Source organism: Marmota marmota, unplaced genomic scaffold (assembly GCF_001458135.2).
Source record: "Marmota marmota marmota unplaced genomic scaffold, marMar, whole genome shotgun sequence".
NCBI classification, from domain to species: domain Eukaryota; kingdom Metazoa; phylum Chordata; class Mammalia; order Rodentia; family Sciuridae; genus Marmota; species Marmota marmota.
The window spans coordinates 1,955,504-1,969,394 of NW_025999943.1; the positions used below are offsets into that span (position 1 = coordinate 1,955,504).

At 32.3% G+C, this 13,891-nt stretch overlaps 1 long non-coding RNA gene across 1 annotated transcript; it reads left to right on the forward strand.

Annotated features, from left to right (window-relative positions):
• Nucleotides 1–2,809: 2,809 nt before the first annotated feature.
• Nucleotides 2,810–12,373, forward strand: LOC125616338. The gene is made up of 3 exons (XR_007346959.1): nt 2,810–2,879; nt 8,573–8,682; nt 12,363–12,373. It is a non-coding gene; the product is annotated as an uncharacterized LOC125616338 (long non-coding RNA).
• The last annotated feature ends 1,518 nt before the right edge of the window (nt 12,374–13,891 follow it).

Here is a 13,891-nt window from a genome sequence, read left to right on the forward strand (position 1 = left end):
GTCTGAAAAAAAGAAGAGGTCCTTTGTTCAAATATGCATTATATATTTTAACATATAACTTTCATTCTTTAAACTCATATTCTAAAATATAACATTTAACTAACTAGCTATGGACTAATTGTGTGAAGTTCATAAAAGCTTCTTATGTTTAAACCCTAATCCCTAATGTGATGATCATTAGTGGTGAGATCATTTGGAGTTACTTCAGTTTAAATGAGGTCATGAGAGTGGAGTCCCCCTACCCAATGATAGAGTTAGTGCCCTTATCAGGAAAGAAAAAGACAAGAAGTCTTTTTGACCAGGTGAGAACAGAAAAAGATGGTTGGCTTCAAGCCAGGAAGAGATCCCTCAGCTGGAACTAAATTATTCACAGCATTTCTTTAGAATGTCTCATAACCCAAAACTGAAAGAAAGAAATTTCTGTTGGCTAGTCCCTTCCAGTTTATGTCATGGCAGTCAAAGATGACTAAGACATTGCTTACCAGTCTTTTATCTGAGCACTGTTTTCTTTCTTGGGTGAGTGCAGGAAACAAGCATACCTTATCTAGGTTATAAGTGATTATATTTGTTACTATTGTTGATTGATGCATGGTTGTAATCTGATCCTTCATGTAATTCCTATAAGTGTAAAATAAAGGAGTTTTAGAAGGCAGGAGAACAAGAAAATTCACAAGGTCAATGAGACTAGAAAAAAACAATATAAACTAAATACTGGAAACTACTAGTAAGTACACAAATGGTAACTCATTTATCAGACAACAGATAGCTGATATCTAAGCTTGGATAGAAAATGTTTCAAAATAAATCTATTTACATGGCAGTATTTCTGTCAATGATAACCTTGGAAGATTTGACATATGTGAATCCAAATGTGCCCTGCTTGCTTATTTAGGCTGAGGGTATACTCTCTGGAGAACTGGATCCACCAATATCCTGTTGGAGGCACTAGACACACCTGAAACCTGACATTAGTAACACACCTGGAAAAAAAAGGATATTAGTGGAAACTTATATATTGAAAGTTGAAGGAGAGGCACATTTATGTGTTCAGATCTACCTAAAAGGATTAGTAACCTCTTTTTAAAAGAAGGAATACCATCCAGGAAGTTAATCAGAATTATGAATCACAGATATTCTTAGTCATGGGCCTTGCCAGATCAATTCACAGAAGCATTCTTATCCAAAGCCTTTCTTATGCTTAGACAGAGCTGCTGAGGAGTTTATAGTTCTGAAAGCTTAACTATGGACAAAGAATGAGCAATCACTGGAAAACTGAATAAAGTTGTTAAAATTAAAAGGTAGTTAATATAAGGAAAGAATACTTTGAAAATTGTTAATATATAGATCAAAAAACTATTCTTAGTCTCCTCAAAAAAGAAAGCATTTTAAAGATTATAAGAGAGTAAAACATCACAGAACACTTACAGAAGTCTTTGAAAAAGTATGTATGATATGGCTAATGAAAAAAAATCAATATACCTGTTGGGACATACAGTTGGGAATACATACAAGATTAGAGAAAAAAATACAGATAAAGAAATTGAAAGTATAAGAAAGAAGACAATAAAATTAGATAACCAGTAATGGAAATACATACAGTATGTGGTTAACAAGGCATTCAGAAGTAGGGCATAGAGGAAATAGTAGAAAAGCATTTGGAGGTAAATGGATGGACTTAGAGCAGATAATGCTAAATAAAGTTAGCCAATCCCCAAAAAACAAATGCCAAATGTTTTCTCTGATATAAGAAGGCTGATTCATAGTGGGGTAGGGAGGGGGAGCATGGGAGGAATAGAGGAACTCTAGATAGAGCAGAGGGGTGAGAGGGGAAAGGAGGGGGCATAGGATTACAAATGATGGTGGAATGTGATGGACATTATTATCCCAAGCACATGTATTCACACAAATTGGTGTGAGTATACTTTGTACACAACCAAAGATATGAAAAATTGTGCTGTATATGTGTAATAAGAATTGTAATGCATTCTGCTATCATATATAAATTTTAAAAAATTAAAAATAAAAAAGAAAGAAACTATTTTTTATCACATAATAAGAGACACAATTAATTCTTGGGGGTGCCTCTTAGTTTTCTATGCATTGTGCTTTTCTTTTGATTTCTGTTATATAAAGATAAAACAGAGAAAGAATTTTGTATATGTTTCTAAAATCTGCCATAGCAACATAAAAATTTTACATTGTTTTATTTAGAATGAATATGAACCTCAGTTTTTACAGTTGTTTAAAATCATATTAAGAGGGTGTTTCCTCATTTGGTTTTGCCAAATATTTATGTTGTCTCTCATCTTTCACTTGTATCAATAAAGCTAGGTAAACATAAAAAAAAAAGACAATACCAAGAAGATGTAATGTTAGGTCATATATTTGTTGACTGTTTTCTTCTTTTAAGTAATGAACTGCATGCAATGAATTTTACTCTTAGTACTGTCTTTATAGTGTCCTAGAGATTTTGATATGTTGTGTCATTGCTCTCATTTACCTCTAAGAATTTTTTAATTTCCTCCTTGATGTCTTTTGCAACCCATTGTTCATTCAGTAGCATATTATATTATTTAGTCTCTAGATGTTGGAGTAATTTTTATTTTGTCATTGATTTCTAAATTCATTTCATTATGATCTGATAAAATGCAGGTTAGTATATCTACTTTTTTTGTATTTTCTAAGAGTTGCTTTGTGGAATAATATATGGTCTATTTTAGAGAAGGATCCATGTGCTACTGAGAAGAAAGTATAGTCACTTGGTGAAGAATGAAATAATCTATATATGTCAGTTAAGTCTAAGTTCTTGATTATATTATTGAGTTCTATAGTTTCTTTTTTCAGCTTTTGTTTGGAAGATCTATTCAGTGGTGAGAGAGGTGTGTTGAAGTCCCCCAAGATTATTGTGTTGTGGTTAATTTGACTCTTGAACTTGAGAAGAATTTGTTTGTTGAACAAAGATACTCCATTGTTTGTGGCATGTATATTTGTAATTGTTATGTCTTGTTGAGTATGAGTCTCTTGAGCAGTATAAATTGTCCTTCTTTATCTCTTTTGATTAACTTTCGCTTGAAGTCTACTTTATCTGATATGAGGTTGGAAACCCCTACTTGTTTCCATGGTCCATATGAGTGGTATGTTTTCCCAACATTTTGCCTTCAGTCTGTGGATGTTTTTTCCTATGAGATGAGTCTCCTGGAGGCAGTATATTTTTGGGTCTTTTAAAAAAAAAATCTAATGTGTTAGCCTATTCTTTTGATTGGTGAGTTAAAAAAAGTATTTCAGGAAGTGAATATGACCCATTGTTTCAGTTGCCTCTAATATTGAAGTAAAAGAAAACAGAAAATCATTGCATCTGACAATAATAATTCATTGTTTATTGGATAAGTTTGTGCAAGTGTAGATTTAAAGCAGTAGACAAACTAATTGTAGAGGGCTCAAAAGAATAGAAGAAAATTAAGGTGGTAGCTGAAAAAAAGGGGTAATATTAGGACAATTTGTTTTTTAAAAGGAAAAAATAATAGTAGACTTAGAGGGTGAGGATAATGATCCAATAGTTAAGGAAGAGAAAAATTAAAGATGAGAGAATGATGAAGATATCCAGGTTGATATTTGAAGTGGAAACTTGTAATAATTTATACATAATAATAATAACTGATACAAAAGTCTATTGTACACATTTTCCAGTTTATTGTGTAGAGAAATTTAAAATGGAATAAGAAATGATTGGCCCAATAGACACACTCTAAATGAAATCTGTATTCATGGACTATCCATACAGATCCTTGTCATTAAGTTCTTGATAAAAATGTTAAAAACTTTGATAGTAGCATGATGTTTTGTCAAATGTCATTTCTCTATCTCGATTCACTAAATGTACTTCCATGAAAAAAAAATATGTATATATGACACACAGAGATGTGTTTGCATTGCCCATTTGTGTATACATGTGTGTTCACATGTGTGCCAATATATGCATATACAAATATGCATATATATACATATAATTGGTGAGTTAAATAATCAATGTGTGCATATATGCAGACACCTACGATTCTGGAAATGATTCAATAATTTCTCTATTTATCCTCATAAATTAGCTAACCTTCACTAGAGAATGGCACTGCTTTGTTAAACCCTATATTGAATATATAATATGAAACATGGTTGAGTGTAGATGATCAAAAAGTGCTGAACTAGATATGTAATATTATAAAACTAACAATTTACATTCACAAGGATAAAATTGTACTATATCAGAAATAGCTAAAATTCAACTCAATGCTTCTTATATCATGCAGTTTTAAAGATTTTTCATACAACATGTATTTAAAAATATTTATCTTACTATATACCAGAGTACCAAAATATGAAACAAGAGATGAAAATTTAGTAAGGATATCTTCATTATTATGGAAATTTTTTTTCAAAATCTTTTGTGACTGTTGTTTGAAAGCTATCTAGGCATAACTCCTAGTTACAGAGAATTATAGCATCTTTTTTAAATGCAAAAGGAGTAATAGGTTGAAAAAGATGAAGTACTATTAAATACAGGGAAAATAAATTTTTTATCTTTGTGGATCTTTGAAAAAATAGAAAACTCCTCATTAAATATGATTTTAAAATGTATTCTTAAAATATTTTACAGCTCATCTACTTTTCCAATGGGATGAGGTAACAATAGAAGAAGTCTCCAGAGAAGTAGAAATACTATACCTGCTTCCAATCTTCATGACCTGGAAGCTAGGTATCATTTATTCCCACCAGGGTGAAAGAAACAAACTCTAATATTTTGGAAAATCATGTCTCACTCTGATCCTACTTCAGAACTTCCACAAGAACATCCATATTCTATAGGAGAAGCATAATATTTTTAAAGTCCTGCAGAACTATATATATAGACACTTGTGTGTTTTTAATTTTTTAATTAATTTTTTATTTATACATGACAGCAGAATGCATTATAATTCTTATTCACATAGAGAGCACATTTTTTCATATCTTTGTATATTCACATCAATTTGTGTCTTTTTACATGTACTTGGGATAATAATGTACTTTGGATAAACATATTCTTTGGATAATAATGTCCATCACATTGTACCATCATTTGTAACACTATGCCCTCTCTCTTCTCCTCTCACCCCTCTTCTCTGTCTATTCTTCCCATGCTCCCCTTCCCTACCCCACTATGAATCAGCCTCCTTATATCAGAGAAAACATTGGCATTTAGTTTTTTTGGGATTGGCTAACTTTATTTAGCATTATCTGATCTAAATCCATTCATTTACCTGCAAATGCCATGATTTTATTCTCTTTTATTGCTGAGTAATATTCCATAGTGTATATATGCCACATTTTTTTAATCCATTCATCTACTGAAGGGAATTTAGGTTGGTTCCACAGTTTAGCTATTGTGAATTGTGCTGCTATAAACATTGATGTGGCTGTGTCCCTGTAGTATGCTGTTTTTAAGTCCTTTGGGTACAGACTGAGGAGAGGGATAGCTGGGTCAAATGGTGGTTCCATTCCATACTGTTTTCCATATTGGCTGCACCAATTTGCAGTCCAACCAGCAGTGTATGAGTGAATCTTTTTCCCCACATCCTGGCCAACACTTATTGTTGTTTGTAAATACAATAGCTGCCATTCTGGCAGGAGTGAGATGAAATCTTAGAGTAGTTTTTGATTTGCGTTTTTCTAATTGCTAGTGATGATGAACATGTTTTCGTATATTTGTTGATTGATTGCATATCCTCTTCTGAAAAGTGTCTGTTCAGGTCCTTGGCCCATTCATTGATTGGTTATTTGTTTTTTGGTGCTTAGCTTTTTGAGTTCTTTATATACCATAGAGATTCATGCTCTATCTGATGTATGAGGGGTAAACATTTACTCCCAAGATGTAGGCTCTCTATTCACCTCACAGATTGTTTCTTTCCCTGACAAGAAACATTTTAGTTTGAGTGCATCCCATTTATTGATTCTTGATTTTAATTCTTGCTCTGAATAGTCTCATTAAGAAAGTTGGGGCCTAATCCCACATGATGGAGATTAGGGCCTACTTTTTCTTCTATTAGACACAAGATCTCTGGTTTTATTCCTAGGTCCTTGATCCATTTTGAGTTTTGTGCATAGTGAGAGATGGACATTTAATTTTATTTTGTTGCATATGGATTTCCAGTTTTCTCAGCCCCATTTGTTGAAGAGGCTATCTTTTATCCAATGCATGTTTTTGGCTCCTTTGTCTAATATAAGATAATGGTAATTGTGTGGATTAGTCTCTATGGCCTCTATTCTGTACCATTGGTCTACCAGTCTGTTTTAGTGCCAATACCATGCTGTTTTTGTTACTATTGCTCTGTATTATAGTTTAAGGTCTGGTATAGTGATGCCACCTGCTTCACTCTTCCTGCTAAGGATTGTTTTAGCTATTGTGGGTTTCTTATTTTTTTCAGATGAACTTTATGACTGCTTTTTATTGTTTAGGTGAGGAATATCATTGGGATTTTCATTTGAATTGCATTAAATCTGTGTAGTGCTTTTGGAAGAATGGTCATTTTGAAAATATTAATTCTGCCTGTCCAAGAGAAAGGTAGATCTTTACATCTTCTAAGGTCTTCATAGATTTCTTTCTTTAGGGTTCTATAATTTTCATTATATAGATCTTTTACCTCTTTTGTCAAATTGATTCCCAAGTTTTTTTGTTTTGTTTTGTTTTGTTTTGTTTTGTTTTTGTTTTTTACACTGTTGTAAATGGAATAGTTTTCTTCATTTCCCTTTCTGAGGATTTGTCATTGATATACAGAAATGCATTTGATTTATATGTGTTGATTTTATATCCTGCTAATATGCTAGATTCATTTAGAAGTTTTCTGGTGGATATTTTTTGGCTATTCTAGGTATAGAATCATATTGTGAGCAAATAGTGCTGATTTGAGTTCTTCTTTACCTGTTTGTATCCATTTAATTTCTTTTGTCTGCTTAATTGCTCTGGACAGTGTTTCAAGAACTATGTTAAATATAAATAGTGAAATAGGGCATCTCTGTCTTGTTCCAGTTTTTAGAGGGAATGCTTTTAATGTTTCTTTATTTAGAATGATGTTAGCCTGGGGCTTAGCATAGATAACTTTTATGATGTCAAAATATGTTCGAGTTATCCCTAGTTTTTCTAGTGTTTTGAACATGAAGGGGTACTATATTTTGTTGAATGCTATTTCTGCAACTATTGAGATGATCATATGGTTCTTATCTTTAAGTCTGTTGACGTGATGAATTACATTTATTGATTTCCACATGTTGAACCAACCTTGCATCCCTGGGATGAATCCCACTTGATCGTGGTGCACAATCTTTTTTGATATGTTTTTGTATTCGATTTGCGAGATAACTTTATTGAGAATTTTTACATCTATGTTTATTAGAGATATTGGTCTGAAGTTTTCTTTTTTTGATGTGTCTTCACCTGGTTTTGGAATCTGGGTGATATTGGCCTCATATAATGCATTTGGAAATGTTGCCTCTTTATTTACTTCCGGAAATAAGTTGAAGAGTATTGGTATTAGTTCTTCTTTAAAGGTCTTGTAGAACTGTGCTATATATCCATCTGGTCCTGGGCTTTTATTGGTTAATAGACTTCTGATGGTGTTTTCTATTTTGTCACTTGAAATTCATCTATTTAAATTGTGTATATCATACTGATTCAATTTAGGCAAATCATATGACTCTAAAAATTTTTTGGTGCCTTTGGTATTTTCTATTTTATTGGAGTACAAATTTTCAAAATAATTTCTAATTATTTTCTGTATTCATCTAATGTATGTCATTATATTTTCTTTTTCATCCTGTTTGTTAGTAATTTTTCATCCCCTTCTCTTCACTAGCATGGCTAAGTGTTTGTCAATTTTATTTATTTTATTTTATGTATTTATTTTATCAAAGAATCAAGTTTTTGTTTTGTCAATTTTTTTAATTTGTTTTTGTTTGTTTGTTTCAATTTCATTGATTTCAGCTCTAATTCTATCTTCTAATGCTTTTGGTGTAGAATTGTTCTTCTTGTTCTAGGGCTTTGAGATGTAATGTTAGGTCATTTATTTCTTGGCTTTTTTTCTTTTAAGAAATGAACTCCATGCAATGAACTTTCCTCTTATAATTGCCTTCCTAGTGTCTCAGAGATTTCAATCAGTTGTATCTGTATTCTCATTCACCTCTAAAAAATTTTTTAATCTTCTCCTTGATGTCTTCTGCAACCCATTTTTCATTTAGTAGCATATTATTTAATTTCTAGGTGTTAGAGTAGCTTTTATTTCTTACTTTATCATTGATTTCTAATTTCATTCCATTATGATCTGATAGAATGCAGGGTATTATCTCTACTTTTTTATATTTGCTAAGAATTGCTTATTATATGGTCTATTTTAGAGATCCATGTGCTGCTGAGAAGAAATTGTATTATTTCATTGAAGGAATCAAATATTCTATATATGTAGTTAAGTCTAAGTTATTGATTATATTATTGAGTTCTATAGTTTTTTGTTCAGCTTTAGTTTTAAAAATCAATGCAGTGCTGAAAGAGGTGTGTTAAAGTCACCCAGAATTATTGTGTTGTGGTCTGTATGACTCTTGAGCTTGGGAAGAGTTTGTTTGATCAATATAGATGCTCCATTGTTTGGGGCATATACATTTGTTACATCTTGTTGATGTATGGTTCACTTAAGTAGCATGAAATGTTCTTTTTTTATCTCTTTTGATTAACTTTTGCTTGATGTCTACTTTATTTGATATGAGGATGGAAACCCCTACTTGTTTCCACAGTCCATGTGAGTGGTGTGTTTTTTCCAACCTTTCACCTTCAGTCTGTGGATGTCTTTTCCTATGAATCTCTTGAGTCTCTTGAAGTCAGAATGTTGTTGGGTCTTTTTTTTTTTTTTTTAATCAAAAATGCCAGTCTGTCCTTTGATTGGTGAATTAAGGCCATTAAAGTTCAGGGTTATTATTGAGACATGATTTGTATCCCCAAACATTTTTGTTTATTTTTGGTATTTATTGTGACTTGGTTTCTCCTCTGATTACATTTTACTTTAGTGTAATACCTCCCTCTGCTGATTTTCATCATTGTTTTTCATTTTCTCTTCGTGGAATATTTTGCTGAGGATGTTCTGTAGTGTAAGCATTTTAGTTGTAAATTCTTTTAACTTTTGTTTATAAAGAAAGGTTTTTATTTCAGCATCAAATTCAAAGTTTAATTTTGCTGATATAGGAATCTTGGTTGGCATCCATTTTCTTTCAGAGCTTGGTATATGTTGTTCCATGATCTCCTGGCTTTGAGGATCTGGGTTGAAACATCTGCTGAGATACAAATTTAATCTCCCCCTACATGTGATATGAGTCCTCTCTCTCTTGCAGCTTTTAAGATTCTATCCTTATTTTATGTTCTATGCATTTTCTTTAAAAAAAATGTGCCTTAGCATAGATCTGTTGTAATTTTGTACATTTGGTGTCCTATAAGCCTCTTGTATTTGGTTTTCCAATTCATTCTTTATGCTTGGGAATTTTTTTGCTATTATCTCATTGAAGAGATTGTGCATTTCTTTGGTTTGAAACTCTGTGTCTTCCTCTATCCCAATAACTCTTAAATTTGTTCTTTTGATGCTATCACATATTCTTAGATGTTTTGTTGATGGTTTCTTACTATCATCACTGTGCATTCCACTTCATTTTCCAGATTGTATACTTTGTCTTCATTATCTGACATTCTTTCTTCCAAACAATCTATTCTGTTGGTTATGCTTTCTATTGAGTTTTTTATTTTGTTTATTTTATCCTTCATTTCAAGGACTTCTGACTTTTTTTTCAGAGTCTCTATCTCTTTCTTGAAATAATCTTTAGCTACCTGTATTTGCTTTCTTATCTCTTTGTAGGAATGATCAATTTTTGCCTGTATTTGCTCATTTAGGTTCATTCTTTAATTAACAGACCACTTTAATTATGAGCCATCTGAACCCTTTCTCTGCCATTTCATCAACTTTGCTGTCCATGGGTTCTGTTATTGTAGTATTGTGGTTTGTTTGGGGTACTATCCTCCCTTTTTTTTTCATGTTGTCTATGTGTCTTCCTTTCTTGCAGTGTGGATCTGAGATATTATAGTTTCTACCCTATATTCTTGTAGTACCCATGCAGATTGTCTGTACCTTCCCTTGATGTTGGGCTTCCAGATCCTGGTGGTGTCCCTGAATGTATGCTACTGCAACTAAAGGTGGTGTCAGTAATAGCTGAGGTAATGCAAGATAATAGTGGAGGTGCCTCAAGATGGATGCAAGGTCTTACAGAGATGGAGGTGAAAGGGTTGGACTTACACTCTGCTTGGGATGCCTGCTCTGAGATACAGCTGCTTCTAGGCCCTGTCTCTTGTCAAAAAGGTAGGGGCTACTGTGTGGGGAAGGCTATGGTGATGACTGCAGTGTCCCAAGATGAAAGTGTGTTGGGCTTGGGCTCCCAGGTGTGTGTGTTGGGGGTGGGGGGTGAACTCGGATATACCCTGGACCTGGGTCCCTTGCAAGTCAATGAGAGCAGATCTGGTATGTGTTTTAATTTTTGCTCTTTGTGAGTCACAGTTTATGAGAACATACTTTGAACATATATTTTAGTTTTTTTCTGGATATTTTAGTCACAAGCTCTCATTTTGTAAAAGCCAAAATTCATGCTTCCAGGGTGACCTGAAGAATCCCATTTCAGAATGTTAGATTACATTCTCAGTTTTCTAGATCACCGAAAGACAAGCAGAAGCAAAAACAAAACAAAACAAAACAAAACAAAACAAAAAACAATCACCCAACCAACCAAAAACTCACTTGTATAATTTGTATAATTCATTTTCATAATACAAGTCTCAAATAATTTTTAAAAATAGTATTATAGGGAAAGAATATTTATTATTAACAACTACTAATTGCTTGAGGAAAAAAATATACATATTTAATAGTTTCCCCTTGTGTTAAAAAGGAATATCCAGCCAGGCACGATGGTGCACACCTGTAATTCTCAACTGAGGCAGAGGCAGGAGAATCCTGGGTTCAAAGCAAGCCTCAGAAAAAGCAAGGTGTTAAGCAACTCAGACTCTGTCTCTAAATAAAATACAAAATAGGGATAGAGTTGTCGCTCAGTGACTGAGTGCCCCTGATTTCAATTCCTGGTTATCCCGCCAAAATATCCCTGCAAAGTAAAAATCTTGGAAAAATCAAAATTAAAAGTAATTTATATACTTTTTAAATATTAAGATATAAAGGTATGTCGTCAAATCTGAACTTAGATAAAAAGATCTCTTATTTGAAAGAGTATTTCAATAGGTGAAGAGAAATTCTTCCAATATTAATACACTTATTACCAAATCAAGAACTGTCTTCATGAGAGAACTGTCTTCGTGAGTGATAGGTGGGCTGAGCTTTTATGATCTGAGATCTTGTAACAGTGAACGTAAAAAAAGGAAGGGAGATTCTAATGAGAATGAGCAGACTCCTTGAAACATAACAAAATACGTCAAATATTGTAATCACAACAGCATGTTTAGGCACTTGGGACTGAGGTCTGAGCCAGAGATGGAATGCACAATTAATTATAGGGTGGGAAGTTCACTGAAGTGCAGGGCTTTCCTGTTCTAGCCAAGCCACTCTAAAATTTTCTCATGCTCAAAGTTTGATTGATCTTGCCAGAAATGTTAAAAATTTGTCAAAATTATAGATTACTAAAAACTTAATGTAAATTTAGAAAGAACTAAAAATTCATAAGTGAGCATTATAATGAATTTTAAAGTTTAAACAGCAAAATCGATACTTATGAAAATAGCATTAATTAGAAAATTGAGCATTTTAAATAAATAAATAAATAAATATTAAAATGTTAAGAGCCATGATGAATCAAATGACAAATTTCAACTGGCATCCTAGAATATCAAAAATAAAAAGAATACATAAGAGACAAGATTTGTATATACCATCTCGAAAGCTGAATAATATCAATCTTCATATTAAGAAAACAACTAGACAAATAAAAAGAAATCCACTTTTAGTGACATCTACATGAATCTGCTGACAATCTAAGACAGATAGGAATTCATAAAAGCACTCAGAAAGAAAGAATACATTACCTGAAATGGAATACCCATGATGCGAAGATTATGCATAACAACAATGAGAAAGCAAGTAGATGCTTGATAAATATCTGTTGAAAGAAAATCATTATCAGTTTACAATTATTATTCAACTAAATCAAATGAGGTAATATTATATTATTATAAATAATAATACAGAAATATTATTAGTAGTAGTATTATAGAAAATGAGTTTCCACAAAGAAGTATTTATTAAAAGAAAGTCTGCAGATGTGATTCACTAAAATGGCAAATATTATTTTAAAAAAAGCTCCAAGGTATAATAAATATGAAAATTAAACTATAGGTATTTCTAAGTAATTATTGAACACAAAAAGTGACAATGTCTAAATAAGATAGTTAAAAAAATCAAAAGAGCCTAACATGTTGGATAATAATATATACTTAACAAAATGCTAACTGTACAATAAAACATGCATCCATTTAGGCTTACATACATGCATATTAAAATTTCTGGAAGAAAATATTGAATAAAATTAATTAATGAAAAAAGTGAAAAATAATAAAACCTTTTAATCCATTTAAAGATAGCAGATAAAACAAAATTAATAATGTCAAAATAGCCTCATCAACAAAACCCATAGTTGAAGGATACTCAATACAGGTTCTAAAGGTACAGAAACCAAAATGATATTTAATCAAGTACTTTCTAAGTTTCAAGGGAATAAGAAATTTGCTGTTAGCCTGTCTGGAAATTGTTCTTTGCTGTTGTGGTATGTGCACAGAAATTATAATGAAATAATTTTGTTTCCTGCTCCAATATACTCACAAAGAAACTGTACATATTAATCTCAACCTGACTGGATTGTGAGCTGCCCAGAAAATTGAAACAGTACACTCCTGGGTGTCTCTGCAAAGGAGTTTCCTGATATAATTGACTTGTGTTAGAGAACTGCCTGGGGAAGAGTCATACAGAAGGAAGACAAGGTGGAATAGACAGAGTAAGAAGGGTGCTATACACATACACACATATGCACAAAGCTCTCATTTACACACACACACACACACACACTCACACACACTCAGTTGTTTTTCCGTGGTAGTGTTTTCTGCAGCTATAATCAGGGGATATCAGACTCAAGATTTCAGCTTTTGAACTTGGACTTGCACCAGTGACTCTATGGAGCTTCCAAGATGAAAGCCTTTGGCTGGGACTGTATCACTGACCCTTCTTGTTCTGAGGTTTATGGTTTTTTAAACTGAGTAGCTATTGGTTTCCCCTGCTTTCCAAACTGAAAGTTGGCACTGTGGAATTTGAGAACTATCTGATCACTGATCACGTAAACTGATATAATAACCATATATATAATCATATATAATTTTTCCCCTATTGGTTGTTTTCCTATGGAGGTATTTGACAAGTACAGTCACTTAATATTGGTGTTCACAGATTTTTTTTCTTTTTCGTATTAGTTTATTTGTGTTATAAGTAATATTGGGGTTTATTTCTTAACATTATTATACAAGCATGGGATAAAATTTGCTCCAATGAAGTCTTCTGTACTTCTCCTTTTTCTCTCCTCCTCATTAAATTATTTTTGTATTCAAAAGAGAATACCCACTTCTCCATTATAGTAAGGCAAATTTTGAGTTTTAAAAAGTCAGATGCTGTTCTTTTATTTTAAAATTTTTAGTATTTTGTTTCCTTTGTGTGGTTTGCTATATTTTAATTATACTTTAAAACTGATATTAGCTTTTCTTGAAATTTTTTTATTTGACTCTACAATG